Genomic DNA, 17,433 nt, shown 5'->3' on the forward strand with positions numbered 1-17,433 from the left:
ACGGAAGTTTGGCCACTTCTTGTTTGCAAGATTGTTAAATCAGTCACATTGTTGAGTTTTGGAGGAGAAACAGTCTTTGGGATTCTTGCCATGGCTTTTTCATCAGATTTATGTCCAGGCTTTAGGTCACTCTGAAACCATTATTTTCCTTTTTTATGAATGATTCAAAGGAGGGCCTGCTGTTCTTTGGATCATCTTCATGCTGCAGAACCTAATTATGCCTCTGAAAGCTGTTTTGCTGTCTCCTATATTGTGTTGCTTTTAGAAAAATCAATGTCAATAGTTTAGAGCATTAAAAAAACACAGGAGGGAGCTGAGCTAAATGGATGTACTGGAAACTTTATTCAAACTGTATAGCTTCCTGCTTTATTTACAGATGGTGAGAAAAATTGTTAAGTTAAATATGGCATACAGGCTACCACTAGCTGTTGTGTCCAACATGGTCCCTCGATCTAATAAAAGGTTGAAACACTTTTTAACATTAATCTTTCTTTATAGTTTGCTATAAATGATCCATTTCCCCAAATGAAGCACTGGTGCCAAATAGATTACAACCTAATGTTTCTGCATATTTTCTTGCAGATCTTTTTCCCTCTTATTTATATATCAGTTTCTCTTTCCATCCAATTTATATTCATTAAGATTCATATTACCCCATGTAGTGCCTGCACTTTATCAAATGACTGATTCTCTGCTGTTTTAGTGTCAAAGTGCTCAGCAGAACAAATCCAGATGACTTGGTTGTCATGCCAGAAGTTTCATGTTCACTGCTTGTATTTCATGTGTTCTGCTTGTTGTCATCCTCTGTTGCTTTTAAAGGCTCATAAAATATGGAAGTTTTTACAGTTAGCCCTTGTCTTCCCTTTGCTACATAAATACACTCACAGACAAGAGAGATTTCCTTCCAGTGTAAAAGCTGTTGACAACTTCCAGAGAAGTGTGCTGGGGGGAAACTCTGCTTACTGTGGAAGCGAGCGTATGCAGCTAAAATGAGAGGCCTTGTCCTCTTAACCAGGATTGTAAAGTCATGTGCTTCTTGTTAAAATATTTTCTCTAGTTTCAGCCCAACCGACTGACATCATGGAGTTAATATCTTCAGAAAACTAGTGATGTGTGTCAGTGATTAAAGTTCTTGATGTGGTGAATGCATTTATCCACAGCCAAACTATGGGAGTCCAAGTCCCCTTTGAAGAGAGATAAATAATCCCAGGGTGAACACTTAATCTAATTAGAATTACCATTAGGTGAATAATGACTAGGGTTAGATATACACAAAAATACACTAACCAGCAACATATTTATGTTCACTAACAACTGAAAAACAACACCACCGTTTATTAGGAATGAATTGTTTTGCTGTATGATTTTTCCATGACCAGTATAACTTAGATGAAAAAGAATATGATTCAGATATCATTTCACAAAGGGTTCACCTCTCAAATTATTTAGACTCTTTTAAGCATGGGTAAATACAGTCTTCTTTATTCATGTTAACTAGTTATAAATTCTTCCAGTGAATTGGTGAGGCAATCTTTCAGGTTTAGTATTTAAATGAAAAGCATGGGTCGGGCTGATTAATTTCTTTTGATGAAATTTGTTCAGTACAGTCTATTTTGTTGATGTTTCCATTTGTTTGTCCTATTTGCACAGGAGCAAACAATAACTCATTCACTATCAGGGTTACCTGACTGGATAGTTTAATTTTAATTAATTGTGTTGGTTAAAGGTTCCCTCATTCTTTTGAACAGAATAAAAATAAAAAAACAAAGAAATTACTAATGAACATATGAATTGACTTATATTTAAGTTGGGTTCAAGAAAATTAATATATAGAAGAATGTATGAAGAAAGTTTAGAATTGGTGAAAGGATGGTGTTTGGAGTATTTTGGGTTTCATAATATTCTAGGATAATTCTGGCTTGGGGTTGAACTATGTCTCACTGCTGCAGGCAAAAAAAAAAAATCCTTAACTGAAAAGAAAAGTGATTTTTAAGAGGAACAAAACTTTATGGAATGATCTGGTGACTGCTTATGAAAAGCTGATTAACTCAGACCATGTGAGTACTATCAAAGAGATCACACGTATCCAACATGAGTGTATATTTGTGGCTGAGTCTCCTCCATCATACATTTTTTATTTAGAAGAGGGAAGCGGGGATGAAGATGTTGTGGAAGAGGACGCCAGGAAGGCAGAACCTTTGTTTGGTGTAGAAGGCTTATAGCCGTAAATGTTTGAGCTCTTGCCTCACAACGCTGCCAGTTCTGTAAGCTCAACGCACAGTGAACACTGGGACATAACTCAATGGTAAAGTAAATTATTCTTATTTCAACCATTGCATATATTAGCTACGACATATGAATCAAGATGCTATGACTGATGACCATTGATATGTGATATTTGCCTTCAAGTCGTTGCCCATAGGAAGACGTTACTTGGATATTACCTAACGGAATATCTTCAGAACAGCTCCAAATGACACAAAACTCATATGGGTGAGTAGAATATGATGTAATAACGTAAAATTAAGGGCCCAATGTAAAAAAAAAAAGGCGTTCCCCTTGACCTTTATGAGTTGGGCCTTTTCTATCTTCTGTTTTGCCTTCTGGATTAATTCCTGACAGATTTTGGATGACCATTGTACATTTTTCTGTGTTATCTAGCTCTACATTGTGTGAGAGGACCACTCTGGAGCTGGAGACTTCCACCTCCTTTGGGGTTCCTAGAACATACATTTCTGGAGTAGAACTTGGTCTGTAACCTGGTGAGCAAGATTGATAAAATTGAAAATTATTGGTTTAGTTCTACACACAGTTATTCAGTTTGGGGAAAAGAGGGACATTCGGCAGAACTTTCTGAACTGATTTGGTGAAGCAACATCTATTGCCTACCTAGGTGCTATTTTGGTTTTAGCTAAAAACAGTTTCTAATGAAAATGTTGTATGCATTAGGAGCCATCAGAACCCAGAAGAAGTTATGCTTGTAATGCTCTCGCTGTTCGTTTAATGATGTCTTTTTTCCTTTTCTTAGGGTATATACTTGCAGGCGAAGTTGTAGCTTCTTGTCAGCTGGTGCCGCTTGTCACAACCTTATCTGTCCCGTAAGCACGACTCATTTGCGTATGTGCATCTAGATATACATCTGGGTCACACTTGATTTTATTTTGTTAACAAGACCTAAATGACGTTTTTCCCTCCACCAAAATAGTAAGTGTATAAAAATATGTGTTAAAGGTTAATAAGGTATTTCCTGAGAAAATAAATGCCTTAAAATCCTTCTGTTTCATCACTCGTCTCTGTCCGATCTGCACTGGAAATGGGACCAAATTATACTTCAGGGAGCTAACTTTTTTGGCTTTTGATTTAAACATAAATCTAGTCTTTTTGAGTTTTATGTTGTTCTTTTGTTTAAGTGCTGATGCTGCCTACAGCACCAGGACTCTGAAAGTGCCTTCAGTCAGAGGCTTCTCCAGACCCGAGGAAAGACAGCTATGAAAGATCCTTCCTGCCTACATCAGCACCTTATAAGAACCCGATGGAGAAAAAAAAACAAACAAACTATAAGTTACTGCAAGATTTCATTTGTCTTATTTTTGAATCTGAATTGAACTGAATCTGCTTATTATGTTCTGCTTGTTATGTTAAATTTAATACAGCGAGGTAATGTAAAAGTGAAAACAGTAAGACTATGCCTAAACTATATCAATCATCATAGAAAACATTCCACTTGAATTTGGATTGCACAAATGTGTTGGATTGGTAAAACCTTTGTTTTTCAGGCTGTAGCTGATTCCCCTTTCAGGACATTTCCAAGGAGGAGCCTGTTAGGACATCCTGAGACCCCCCTGGAAGTCTTTTTGTTTAAAAACGTCTCTTCCAAGAGGGAAATTCTCTTTATTCTGGGGCCCACACCGGGATGCAGAGGGTAGACACTTGTCTTCACCCTGTGGCCCACTTAAAACAATAACAAAACAGGGGAGACACTGCTGACAGGGAAGGACATTCTTCAAACTTTGATTGAAACCTAAGTACAGTCCAATTTCTGCCCAAAGAAACAACAGATGGTTCATTTCTGCACATTTTTCAGGAAAGACTGGAAATAAAGACCCCATAAAGGCCAACAACACTCACAGAGAACATACCATCCATAATAAACTGACATCATTGCTTCAGTATATTGGTAATGGTTTTCAACCATTTCCAGTTGTCTCTTTTTTTTCTATGTGTATATAGTAGCAATTTAGTTCAGTTCATTTAGGCTAATTTAGTTAGGAGTTCACCAATGTAAATCTTAATCTATGAATTATAAGTAAAATGGAAGTTATGAGTGTGCAGATTTTACTGCTTAAAAATGATCAAACTTAAATCAATCAATTATCTATTGTCCTAACACAGCCATCTGGGCGAGTGCTCACAGGTTAAATTATTATAGGCCGGAGGGTATTTGAATAACTATTCAATAACTTCTATGCATTTAGGTGCACATTTGTATATTGGTAAAAATAAGCCAAAATTCATTCTACTTCAGTCAGTAACAGTATCAATTCATCCTAGAAAAGAATCCACTTAAGACTGAGTGTGGGATTATCAAATCACAATCCCTTAGTTTACTCTAGCCCGTGGATGTTCCATTATTTTAATCTGAAACCCTTTTTAATCAAAGAAATATATATAAAGGTTTTATGCTAAAGTAAATTATTTTTTTATATGTGTAAGGTGGTTTCTGTTGGGATCTGGAGCTGTACCACCTGTCTCCAGCAGAGTGTGCCGTGGATCCTCCTGAGCTGAGCCTCCAACACACCTGAGGTGCATCTCGTCATCAGAGGATCCTCCTGTATATAACCTGCCTTCAGACCTTGCCTCAACGCCGCAGTGTTGATCCAGTTTGGTTAGCACCTGAGCCTAGCAATCACCTGAGAATCTTAGTGATCTCTGCTGAGATAAGATTCTAACACCTCCTTGTCTCTGCTTTCAGGAATCCTGTTTCCCTTGGAAGCTCTGGATGAGCTTAACCTGCCGAGCCTGCCCTCTGAGCCAAACCTGAAGACTCTTCTCTGGATTCCCCTGCAGCTCTTGGCTAAGAGCTGGAAACTCAAACCAAGGTCTGCCCTCAAGTCAGAAGTAAGACGCTGAAGCGGTTATTGGACTCTGCTGAACTAAACAGTCTCTGTTGAGAGAGGAACCCAACAGTTCCTCTCTCAAAGTTAAACCCGGACCCATCAAGGTATTCTTCAGAAACTCTCAAACTCAAACTCTTCAGTCCCAGAGCTAACTGAACTGTCATCCTTACAGACTCCAGTGAACCTGCCCCCCGGCCTGAACCAGTTCCAGTGTTATATTCCATGTGCTTGTGCTTTAAATAAACCTTGTTAAACTTTTCATCAGTCTACGTTGTGTTCTGCATATTGGGCTTTTCTGAACCCATCATGACAGTTTCTATGATTTAATTAAACTGGAATTTATGACTCTGCATGTTTTATAGAAAATCTCTTGTTGGATGTGCTTGGAGAAAAAAAAACAAGCAGATCTGATTAAAAAAAGACTTGCATGTGTTCTGATCTGCTCTGGTCTTAGTACAGCTGTACTGTGCAGGCTCTATGGCTTAGCTGTGGCCAACAATATCATAAAAAGACACATTTGTAATACAGGTCTTTTCCAGGAATCGATAGAAGTAAAAAAAATTACAGCTAATTGTGCCAGGTTTGTTTCATGCAGAAAATACTAACAGCTTGTTTAGAGGACAGGATCACACTGATCACCTAGAAATAGAGCACCCCACTTTTCTGCACCACCTGCTTTAAAAGACATGCTATAAACAACTTTTTGCTTTTGGTATACTGGCCTGGCATATATTCATACTGCAAACAAGCTGATGCAGGGTCTGGATAAACCTTCCTGAGAAACCTCTGTAACTATTCCAGGATAAGGTTTTCTGCCCAGTTTCGCTGTCTGGGATGGATTCACGTGAGAAACTGGACCATCGTTCCAAAAGTTTGGTTTGAAAGCAATGTAACAAAAGCTCAATGCTAAAGTTGGTGTCATATGTGAGATAAAATGTAAGTGAAAACGTACTACACCAAATAAATCCAACTAGGTTATAAACCCTTTAAGTCTGCTTTATTTGCATTATAATCATGCTAATCTAAGCAATGTAACACTCCTCTTATGCTCTTTGGAACTTGCATGTTTAAAGTCTTTTTAACTTTTACATTAATGCAAAAGAAACTAGAAGATCTACTTGAAAACTAGTCTATTACAATGGCATTCAACATAAATGAAAGCATCATGTGCACCAGGAGAGGGGAACCTACGGCCTCCACAGCGTACATGTGCATGAAAAAAGCAATAAGGAATGATATCTCTGATATATGTCAGAAAAGGGTTAGTGAGCACCACATAATGGGTCAGCATAAAAACAGAAATGACCAGGTGTCCAGGTGTTAATTATGATCATGGCAAAAAGAAAAAAAAAGTAGATCTTGAATGCCACATCTTTTAAGAGAAATGAACAAACAAATGTTTTTTTTTTTCAGTGAAGTGAAAAGCAAACCTTGGTGTTTAGTTTGAGGGGATGAACTCGCAGTGATAAAAAAAAACCTGTAAACTAATTAAGTTAACAGCAATTCCTCTGAATTTGCAAGAATTTGTGCGTTCATATGACCTCAGAACAACAGAGACGATAGAAAGGAAAGTTTTGTGGTGAGTGAAGGAAAAGCTAAGAAGCTGAAACTGTGCTCCAATTAGGAAATTCTGTGGCGTCTAACTGTCTTCCAACAGAGGAAGAAGCAATTGCAAAATATCACATTAGAAAAGTGTTTAATGCAACAATTGTCAAAAAGAACACCATGATGCTTATTTTATGGTTTTCAAAATAAAATACATAAGATCATATTAGAAAAAAAGATGTACTTCTTGTTTATGTAAAACAAAAAAAAGATCACTCATTTGTATAACTGTAGACATTTCATGCAACCACTAAAACTATGGTTTTATGAATCTATAATTGTTGTGTTATTAGGCTTTAAATTTTAAGCATTGCCCTTTAAAGATTTTTTTTTTTTTTTTTTTTAAACAGAAATGGCTCCTATGATCTCCTGATATACACACTGTCCCGACAAAGACACAAACGATTCTGTGTTAATCAAAAAAAGACAGTAAGTAGGGGAAATCTTTCAGTTTTTTGTATGTCTGGACTAGTAAAAGCATGCTTTCAGAGACTGGGAATTCGCAAAGATCTAACAACAGAAGGACATAGTTAGTAGAAGAGATAAGCTCAAGCATCTTATTTTTTGACTCATGGTGTAGTAATAGTAAGAGATACTTATGACTCTTAGAGACACATGACAGAGAGAGTCATCACCTCTCCCACGTCTGCACCACAGGCGTCCCAAATCTTCCCAGGATTAATTCTACATTATCTCTCAGATCAAAGCCAGAACTCAGTTGACAATGTGGGTGTTTGAGTATCACACTGAGGCTAAGAAACAGAAATAAAAAAGAAAAATAATGCAGGGAAGATGGATAAATTGAAAGGGTGTTTCGCTTGGAGTAGATTAAAAACATTTATAACCTTTACACATTATAAAAAATATCTACGCACACACAGAAGACAAAACCCACCAAAACAATGTAAAGTAAGTTAGATTTTAAAAACTAGGCTGCAGTCGCCTCAATTCAACATGAGCAAAACTGTTAATAAACAGAACTATTGAGTCTGTAAAAAAATAATAATATTGTTTGCTTCATGGAGCTACATTAAATTATTATCAATATACACATTATTACCAATAGACATTGGGGCGTGGCTCAGGATTATTGTTGCGGCTGATATGCAAAGTTTTCTTTCTGCAGACCAGAGCAACTTCAACATATTTGCTGTCTCCCAAATGGATTGTGTTAAACTCCAAACAGGACTTCTTATGGCTTAAGATTAAATGCAGTTAATTAAATGACAGGACTCAATTTAATGAATTGTTGACATCTGACAGCAGCTTGTTGACCTGGATATTTAGAGATATCTCATAAAAAGGAGTTGAACACGTTTTCAAACTTTTGTTTACAATCAAAATATCACCTCTCATTTCATAATTATGCATTGCTTTGCATCGATTTTTCATAACAAACTGATCTAATTTAAAATAATAAAGGAACTACATCTACTGTAAGAAACAATTAAATGGTATGAATAAACATGTGCAGCTTTGTAGTTATCAAACACTAACTCACAATTTTGTCGAGCCTGAACATGAAACTGGCACAAGTTAATTTAAATATATTGTCTAAAGCTATCATATGCATTCATTTCTTAAAATTAATTTTCCTTAATATCAGGGACATCCTTAGGGAACTAAAACATCTTGATCAGTTTCCTTTTGGTTTGTGTAACTAACTAAATTAAGGTTATTTTGATTTGGTTTATTGAAAATTCTCCAAACCTTAAGCAGTCTGTGCCCTCTCTGGTGTGTTTCTGACCTCTGGAGTCTACCAGCTGATTATGTTCACTCTCCCCTGGTAATTCACACCCTGCCCCATCCTTCCTGTCCTCTGAAATCCATACCATCTCCCCTGACCCCATTCCACTCACCCATTGACCTCCACACAGACACTCATTCAACAGTCTTAGCCCCACATTAAGACTCTCAAACCAGCACTAAACCATGGCTAATGTGAGGGAGCCCCATCCTACTGCTCCACCCCCCAGCTATGTTAGTATCTAAAACTGCAAAGCTGTAAAACTGAAAGTCATAGTTGAAACAGATTGTATCTAATTCTGCATGTAAAATAATTTTCTCAGCTTTAACTGTGTCCATGTGCTGAGACCACAAGTGTATATTGTTTTAATGGCTGTGGCCTGGTGGGACCACTTCCTCTATAAACATTGCACACATTTCCTGTCGAATAGTTTTAAATTTATAGCAATTAAGATTAATCGGTTCTCACATATAACTAAATTAAATGCAATAAAATTTTCCCCTGAGGTTAAATTGTTTCATTATCATAACACTGCAGCAGTTTTTTAAACCTTTAAGGATTATTTGTTTTTAATAGACTCAGTGAGAGCCGGCAAAGAGAGTTTTTTAAACTGCAGTAAAAAATGTTTCTGTTTTACAATGCTGGAGTCTCGTGCTGATCCACCTCTGATTGTGTGTAGATATGGCTGCATGAAAATTTGAATGATCTTCATCTGTAGCACATCATGCGTTAAAAATGTAATCCTCTAAACTCTGCCTGCCAGAAATACCATAAGTCAGTGTGTAAAAACAAAGGCATCACATAAAACAAAATGATCTGCAAACCAAATGTAATTCAAGCCTATGGCAGCTGGGATGCAAGTCGGGTATGGAGTCGGGTCATCCTGCATCTGTCTTTTTCTGCACAGAATTCCCCTTTAATAATCTTTCATTGTTTAGATCAGTATTTCTGACCAAGCTAAAAACAGTCTGGTCAGTGATGTAAATAAAAGCTATGCAATAGATTTTCAAATCCTGTTTCAAACAAGACAAAGAAAAGTTTAAGCAGAGTTTAAGATTTAAACAAGTTTTTCTGTTCTAGAATAAAGTGTTCTTGACAGTTAATGGATGTAGGAGTTTGCCCTGAAATCGAAGTGTTGATGTTTCGAGCCCTGGCTCAGGCTTTCAGTTTCGTTGTGTCCTTCGGTAAATCACCAGTGTATGGCAGCCTTGCTTCTGTCAGTGAGCCCCAGGGCAGCTGTGGCTACAATGTAGTTTGCTGCCATCAGTGTGGAACTGAATGTAGTGTAAAGGAGATTTTGGTCAAGTCTCCTGACTTGAAAAAGCTCTATATACATACAGGCCTTTTACCATTTGACAGTTTTAGGAAACCCTGTGGAAATCTGTTGAAAGCCTGTAAATCATTCAGTAAAGAATAAAAATATTGCAGCCATTTCCTGACTTTTGAAGATCAACATGCATTTGCCTCACATGAAAGGTGTGTTCTGTTGTTTAATCCATGATGAAGAGTTTTGAGACAAATATCTCTCAACAGCGAATTATTCTGTATTTATATTAGAGGAAAACATAGTCATTGCGAAGGTACTGACTTTAAAAAAATTAAAACAGGAAAAGGTCATTCTTCAGTGACGTTTATCATATCCAAGTTTTTAAGAGTGACTAATTGCTGCCCTCCAGTAAAAAGGAAAACTGGAGATTTTTAAGTGTTCCAATCCAATGACATTAAAATTGGTGTTTGGATGGATAAGATTTTTTAAAATGTTTTAATCATGGATTGACTTAGTATAGTATTGTACAATGTAGGTGGTACCAAGTAGAATGATACTAAAGATTTTTGATGATAAAAAAAAGTTGGACATTTTTAAGGAACATGTTAAGCTTCCAAAACAGTTGTTGCCATATTATTCATCTTTACAAGGATTTGCACTATTTAAAAACTGGTATATTAAGGTTATGCAAATTTGTTCTTTATATACATTTCTCAAACTAATTGTATAAGTGCTGATAACTACCGTGCTCCCTACCCCACAGATTACCTCACTGGCAGAAATAAAACCAAAGTCATCATAGACGACAACTGGAAGAGTTTAAAGATGGGTGGTCGCCCTTCCTGTGTCTTATTAAAGAATATGATTTGTCAATTGTAAGAAAAATTTAAATTGTGAAAAAAAAAAGATGATCACAGACTGTATGCACCTAAAGCAGAGAAAAGAATTCAAGTGGGGGAGAGCCGCTCTGCAACACACCATTACAAAGTCCCAGCAGCTTTTTATAAATGTTCAAGATATAAAGAAAAGGGAACCAAATAAATGGTTGCAATCATATTGACAGAGTTCTGCCCTTGTCAAACACTGTGAACCAAACAAGCTTTTTATATCTGTTCTGAAACAAAACAACACATTAATGTAATGTAAAAATCTGTCTCTGTAAGAACTAATCACAAAATCATTCCTTCATTAACAAGTTTTGGCAAGTGAGAATCCGAGGGAGATTCACACTTAACTCTAAACACAGTGTCTTTATGCATTGTTTTCCCACATAGAGACACATTTCCAAATAAGAATATGTTTGAGCATAGAGCGTGAGAGGTGTGGATGGATGATAATCCTTTGAAAATGGCAGAGCATTAATCTGGCATGATGCTAGCTGCTGACACCTCTGAAACTAAATATAAGGACAGCGTTCTTATCACATCACACCGGGGGACATGATAGCCTTCAATTTAGGTGTTCCTCCTCAGGCTGACACCAGAGCCAGTCACATTTTAACCATTTTCTTAATGAATAAATAAATGATGTATATGGAAGCAGTGCTTAACAACCATTCCAACTGAACTCTTTCACATACTTTTAAGTTACAGGCAAAAACTATTATAAACTTTTCTTTTTATTACAATTTTGTTGTGATGAACATCAAGTAGTACATTGGGGATTTTTAATATAATAAAAAAAAACAAAATCGGGAAAGTTTGACATGCATTTGTGCTCTAGTGTCATTAAAATTCATCGATCTGCAAGGCACCAATCACTGTCCTGTTATTGCTTTGGTCTTCAACCACCGCAAAACAGGAGAGTTTCTGCAACATTGGCACCACTGTAAATCACTGCAGCTTTTTAAATCGGTATGAGTGATGGTTGGTGTTTTAACTTTTACTGAATTAAGCTTTTCATACATTTTTCAGCCTGAGCTGATAAAAAATAAATTAAAGGGATGTTACATCTTCAACAATAATCTATTATTGTCTGAGGATGAAATGCATATTTTGAGTGTAGCTTTAGACTTTTTCTCATTGAAGATTGTAAGAAGGTGTGTTTGTCCGTATGCCATCTCCAAAAAAGCAAAAGAAAAAAAAAAAGTGGGGATTGTTTGTCATCACCAATATGTCCCCACATAGCGTGAGAAAGAAATCTATTTCTCACACACACTTGCAGACTCACGTGGCACGAAATCAGCTGCCCTCACAGTACAACACTTTCCACTGACACTGATAAGCAGGCAACCCATGGGACACACAGAAAGATTTCCACTCTCACTTCAGCTTTGATTGCTCCTCACTGGTTTTCACATGTAAACAGATTCCGTGCATGAACACACATATTCAAGCAGAACCTCCCAAAAACATGCCAGAGATTTTATATAAATCTGTTAAATAGTAATTTGTGGGTTTATTTCTTTGGATGAATGTACAGTAAGAATCAGAGAGAATGCATTTAGAAAATGAGACTTGTGCAGCAATGGCCCTTTTCCTCAGATGAACTGACCCCATAACTAAAGCTGCTTCAGTTTTTCACTAGTTTTTAGCAAAGAGAATTCTGTTTTACCCACATTCATATTGAAAACAAACTCTTAATGTCCATCTTGTTGCATGGGATGGATAAAGCAGAGTTATAAATACTAGCATACATGATTATAAAAGTAGAACAGGCAAGGTGCCCAGAATTAACTGCAAGTCTTAAGGGATATGTTTTTTACCAGCTTTACACTTTTGGAAACTGAGATGTTTTCTTTACAAAATGAATGTGTTTCTGTGAACATCAATTTAAATTTTTTGCAAACATTCTTAGCTGAGAGAAGAAATGCCCTTATCTATGCAAAAGTGTAGATTGATACAGAAGTACATAGTGTTTTTGCATGTAAGTGTCAATATTCTTTTTGCTCTTGGGTAAAACGAATGTTGCTCTTGCAAAGCAGAATTCACCTGTTTTTTTTTCTCTGAGGTTCATTCCTATTTTTATTATATAATTATCAAATTCATGAAATGCAAATTACATTGTGATCCTGTTGAAAGATTCTTTCAATTGTGCTATGGTTCTCTGCAGCTTCTCAAGAGCCACAATGAGCCTTCTATAACCCTAATTGAACAATTGACTGGCCTAGTGTTTAGTTAAATAGTCTTGGTAGAGTTTCAGCTGTTCTTTACTCCTTTGATGGTGTTTTCAATGTCCTGAATGTTGTTTTCTTTATAAGATGCTCTTTTTAGAAGTACAATAAAAATAGATTAGCTACATTTTGAATGCAGATAGTTGCACTTAATTTTAGGTGTGTCAGAGCACAAAGGGCTGAAGACAAAAGCATGCAAACCTTTCACTGGATTTTTAGTTGAATTGAGATAAGTGTCCTCTCTACCCAGAGCTGTAAAAACAAAAATACATCCTTCTGTTTTTGCAGCCATGGTGCGGGAATTCATGCAGGTTCTTCATAAGGGATTTTCCTGGCAAAAAGTTTTTTCATGTATAGTTACTGCAAATTAACTAGAAATATGATAGTATTGTAGCTGCAATAGAAGACCTGTGAATACTTTATACAGTAGGAGTACAGCACTTGTGTTAATGTGAATAATGAGATGTCCTGACCAGAGTTAACTAGCTCTTGTTTTTCTGTAAAATATCCCCTACCTTTGTTCTTCTAGAGTATCGATAGGGTCATAAGAATTTAGAAAACTATGAACCATTTTCCTTCCACTTCACAAACCTGCATTACTATGCAAAAAACAATTTTTTGAAAGTAAAACATTAGTTCCATACATTATCATACATAGAAGATTGTGTCTGCAGTACAAAAAAATGCAAACTGACTGTAGGGGTATGTATAAAGAGGCACTACATCATTTACAAAGCTAATTGCATCTATTTGCCATGGTTTCTTTTCTTGCAACCATTTTTTAAGATGCCTGTTCTCTTTATTGAGCATAAAGAAATGTTGAGTTATGCAAATGTTTCTTTATATTTCTTATTCAATTCCAGTATTATTATCTTCCATTAAAGGGCCAAAGTCAAGATATTCAATTCCTTTCAAAAATACTTTATTAATCCCAAAGGGAAATTAAATGTTGCTGTAACTCATGTGTTATTTTTTAAACAGATGTTGTAGGTGCTGATATCTGTAGGCAGGAAGGATCTTCTGTAGAGGTCTGTCTTGCACTGGTTCTGGAGAAGCTTCTGACTGAAGACACTTTGTTTTTGTGTAACAGTCTTCTGAAGAGGAGACTCACTGTTGTCGATAATGTTCTTTATTCTACAAAGAATTATTCTTTGTGAAATAATCTTCAGAGGTTCTAGAGGAGTTCCTAGAACAGACCCCTCTTTATTAGCTTGTGGAGCTTTTTCAGCACTAATGGTGTTGTTCCAGCAGAAGATGACAGAGGAGATCAAAGTCTCCACAACAGATCGATAGAAGACATGTGGCATCTTGCGGCAAATGCCAAAGGACCTAAGCTTCCTTAGAAAGTACAGTCTGCTCTGTCTCTTCTTGTAGACGGCTTTACAGTTGTGTCTCCCGTCTAGTTTTTTGTCATATGTGTCATTTTCTAAATTTAAAACCAGGATTGCTAGATTGCTAAAACTTTTATGTTTTAAGATAACCTCTTCCTGCCGACATATTCATTGTTATTTCTTTTGTTTACTCTTTTTTATTGCTCAGTTTTTTTTGTAAATAAAGTTCTTCCTGTAGATTTACACAAACAACAGAGTTACATCCTACACATGTGCACAGGGGTTAAATAAGGAAGTAATGCAGTCGACCAAGTTATCACCTCAGGGGGGAATATGTGAAAATCCAGTGTGAAAAAAGGAATTTGATTTTGTGAAGGATGAGACTCAAGTAGTGCTCATAATACAGTATAAATGTACATGTTCACTGGTGCTGTAACTAAAGATGCAAAGGCGTTCACATGCAGCTGCAGAGGTGATGGATGTGTGAGTAAGCAAACCTATTAATACTGATACTAGTGATATGATATTTTTAGTCTCCACAGTCTAAATTAAAACCATCTACGATCTGGTTACAAGCAAAATAAAAAATAATCAGGTTGATTGATTGGTTCTTGCCTTGGGACAGTTTGTGTAAAGTTCCAAGCAAATGACCCAAAATTCAGCCAGACACAATAGAAAACAAACTCAGGTTAGAGGGTGGATTGGTTCTAGATTTTAACAGTTCAATTAGAGGGTTGCCCACTAACCTTCTCAGGATTTGTGGGGAGAAAAAAGGAAGAGGAGTTAGGGTCCTGTACAGCAGGGCAGGCGACACAGGCACGCCATCTGCTGGGCCGGGCGCACAATTGCAGAATTAACCAATAAATATTGTATGCATTATGAAACCATGAATGTCTTTGCTGCAAGCAAGTCCAGAAGAGTTCAGTTTTGAACAACATTTGGAATGTTAGTGGTTTTTTATATTGTCTTTTTGTGAAAATAGCCCACAATCTTATCCAACTTTGTCAAAACCTAAAATGAAGGCACTATAACTTATTTTCATTGAGGAGAGACCTTAGTGCTCCTCTATGGTTTGAAGTTACTTTGACTGCACATTGTGGTTTAATGCTTTTAAGTTTTATTTATAACAACATTGACCAAAATGAAAGTTAGAAATGTCTTTACGATTTCACTTTGATATTTCTGAGTTTTGATTTTGATTGCACATTTTTATGCTGGTTTTATGCAGTTATTCTTTTGCATTTTGCCTTTCAAAGGTTATGTCCTAACCTTTATGTTTGAGTTTTGTTTATTTGCACAGTTTTATGCTGCTTTTGATTTTGCACTCCCCCCTCATTTTTTGCAGGGCGTTTGAGTTGTTTATTATTTTGGTATTCTCAGGGTATTCATCTTTCAAGTTAAGGTTTATTCTTTTTGGCTGTTGCCTTTTAAAGTTGTTGTCTTAACCTTAATATTTTAGTTATACTTTTGATTGTACACCTTTATAATGCTTTAAGTTTTTTCACACATCACATTTGCAGGCAATTTTAAGTTGTTCGATATTGTAATATTGTAAATTTTATCACTAAAACATATATTTTTCTACAGGTTATTGGCTTTGAAACGTTTTTGGGTGAACATTTAAAATAAAAAATGAATAATGCTAGAATAACTGTGGAGTTGCTCTTTGTCAAGAGTGAAAGCTGAGCTTCAGAGAGTGAATATATATATATATATATATATATATATATATATATATATATATATATATATATATATATATATATATATATATATATATATATATATATATATATATATATATATATATATATATATATATATATATATATATATATATATAGGCCAAACATGTGTAAATTTATTATTTATCAAGTTATTGTGACATCACATTTGAATTCCGAAAAATGTATTTTCAGTTCATTAATAGGTAATAAAGAATTTTATTCATGGATATAAAGGTTGGTCCATAATTATGGGAAAAGCCAATAACAGCCTTTCGAAACAAAAAGATTTGACATATTTTCGACTGTTTTGGGGGTCTAGGGTACTCAGTTCTTCAGTGTCTGCTGATTTAGACCTGACCTAAAACCAGTGGAATCCTTGTTTTCTACATTTGAGGTTTAAATACTTATAAGAATAACACTTTGATTTTAAAAAGTAGATTGTTGTTTGACAAATTAGAACTTCAGAAGTTACTAATTGTGAACAGATTTATACAAGCTATAATATCTTTCAACACTAGATGTCATTGTAGCCTTTTTTTCTGCATTTTGTCATGCTCTAAAGCTTAATCCTTTAAGACTATCTTGGCTTTTGTGGTCTGTAAACACATATGGTTCAATACTTTCTCTGTCTTTGTTGCAGCTGTCCACTGACAGACTGTATAACAGAAACCTTTGTGTTAAAATATGTTTTAGCCAGTCTAATATGTTTTAGCCATCTAAAAAAAAATGCAGGAACCCTTTACGTAGCCAGTTCTCTAAATTCCTTAAAACTAACATCAAAACAGGCTCTTCTGGAGACAGCCATTATGCAACCCAGACATACTAAGAAATGCATTTCCACGGGCCGCTGCCATCTTTACCCCTAGCTTGGATTGTAAACAAAGATGTTTGAAACAAGCTGGAAGGGAGCTGGTGTGATTTACTCATTTGCTTGTCTACATGACTTGAATAAGAAGACATTGATCTGTCATTGAATGATAAAGGAATTTATGGTGGACTTTTTTCTGGTACAGTTTGTCTGTTGTGACTGAACATCTGTAGTCATATCCTCCCAACTACTTAAGTGGGATGCATTGGATTTATTCAGTTCTGAATGTGGCTCTTTTTTATGTCTTTTAGATGAGATGTGAAGCAGCTTTAAGAAACAAGGGATGGAGTCCATGTTAGATTCTACTGAAACGCTTGTCATGCCCTGGGAGACCTACATTGGTTCGAACCTCACGCTACCAGCCATTTATCCTGTCTTTGCCCCATTACTGTGCCCTCTGGCTGTTTATGTTAACACCTCTGCATGGAGTGCCAGGAAATATAAGGGAGAAAGAACATATAGCCTGTAGCAAACAGGCAAACAGATGCACCTGCATGTCCTGTTATGTTGTAGGATTTTGTTTTACGGATGTAAAATGCTGTGAAAGATACAAAATTATCTATATATATATATATATTATATATACGTATATATATAATAAGTTAAATACAAGGAAAAAGTGATACACATCAGTCAAGAAAGCACAAGGACCTTGGAGT

The 17,433-nt window shown here is 35.9% G+C and overlaps 1 long non-coding RNA gene across 2 annotated transcripts; it reads left to right on the plus strand.

The window, feature by feature from the left end:
* Nucleotides 1–2,436: 2,436 nt before the first annotated feature.
* Nucleotides 2,437–10,709, plus strand: LOC119783642. 2 transcript variants are annotated; one of them, XR_005280834.1, is made up of 3 exons: nucleotides 2,437–2,493; nucleotides 2,662–2,762; nucleotides 10,500–10,709. It is a non-coding gene; the product is annotated as an uncharacterized LOC119783642 (long non-coding RNA). The 2 variants fall into 2 exon arrangements; XR_005280833.1 differs by lacking the exon at nucleotides 10,500–10,709 and adding an exon at nucleotides 3,411–3,728.
* Nucleotides 10,710–17,433: the final 6,724 nt, after the last annotated feature.

This window comes from Cyprinodon tularosa, unplaced genomic scaffold, assembly GCF_016077235.1.
Source record: "Cyprinodon tularosa strain WSP-4 unplaced genomic scaffold, ASM1607723v1 ctg21, whole genome shotgun sequence".
NCBI classification, from domain to species: domain Eukaryota; kingdom Metazoa; phylum Chordata; class Actinopteri; order Cyprinodontiformes; family Cyprinodontidae; genus Cyprinodon; species Cyprinodon tularosa.